This window comes from Glandiceps talaboti, chromosome 20 (assembly GCF_964340395.1).
Source record: "Glandiceps talaboti chromosome 20, keGlaTala1.1, whole genome shotgun sequence".
Classification (NCBI taxonomy): Eukaryota; Metazoa; Hemichordata; class Enteropneusta; family Spengelidae; genus Glandiceps; species Glandiceps talaboti.
The window spans coordinates 6,059,427-6,060,799 of NC_135568.1; positions in this window are offsets into that span (position 1 = coordinate 6,059,427).

Sequence of the window (1,373 nt, forward strand, 5' to 3'; positions counted from 1 at the left end):
TGGTGAACAAGAGGAACATTGTTAGCGCCACTACGAAAAGTGAAAAGCGAAATCAGCTCATGACAATGGGATTCGGGTCGATTCTGCATTTGTCGTATTAAAATTATCTCTTCAGATAAAATATTAGGAAACATGAACTGACAAGTTGAACTAAAAATTACATTTGACACGTGATAGGTTATGGCAATTTATATTTACATATTTGGTATATTGACCTTGTACGCATGCGCGTCGTTTTGAAGCGCGTGCGCAGTGTGACTAACCAGCTTTGAAACCGACTATATACATTGGGATGCAGTGATTTGGACACTAATAGTAATATTTCTGGGCATGAGTTTCAAGATTTTGAAAAGTTATAAAGTACTTTTATGGTCGTCTCCTATCTTTAAAAAAACTAATAAAATACTTCGCTTTGAAGTAAAACTACAAAATCTTAACACTTTTTTCAAACCTAAATTACAGTTTTAAAAAAGTGATTCCTTCTATAAGGTACTTTGTACCAAGTCAAATAAAAAATAACTTAGACCCTTGGGGTCGTTTTGATGTTTTTAAACGAGGACAAATAATTTGACAGTTTGCTCTGAGAAGACATCTCTCCCATACATTGGGTGAGACGTTGTCTAATAAGGTTGGCGCCCCGAATGGAATCAAAATACTACACTATATATAGTTGAGGGCGCCCTTTAGTAAAATACAGTAAATCAGACACATTTCTTCATACATCAGAGCTGATAAATATATATAAAAACCCTTATTTTACATGTGTAAATGAAAATGATATAAAAAGGAATAAATTGTACTTTATGTTTGGCTAGATTTATCTAAAATGAATCGAAGCACTTAAAACAGTGCTTGGTCTAAAATTTGAAAAGAGTAAAGAGTACTCCTCTTCTAAATACTAAAAAGGACAACTTGATTTGACCCGTATGATCCCAAGTACTGGTGTAAAGTAATAACAAACATAAGCACCAGAGTTTAAGCTTTCATCCGATATGTGGATGTGAGTTGTACAGTTGTACACGTCATATGTATATGTGTACATGTTCCTAATGCCACGGGCGTCATAAAACGTCACTTTCATGCAGCTTATCACAGACTCAACCATTATCACTGAACAGACCATACATAGTTAAGTCACTAAACAATTAAGTTACTGTGTGAAATCATATTAGGAAAGACAAAAATAATTGCATCCCAACGGAAGTACGAGCCTAAAGCGCGCGTCAGTCATCCACCATTTTTGGAAAACTGACCAATCAGCATCAATGTCTTTTAAACTGTTATGCTGATAAGAAGCACAATCATAGGTCGATATAGAAAGCAGAGATGACATCAAAATGGGAAGGAACCAATCGTCGGAAGCTTTCCTTCAG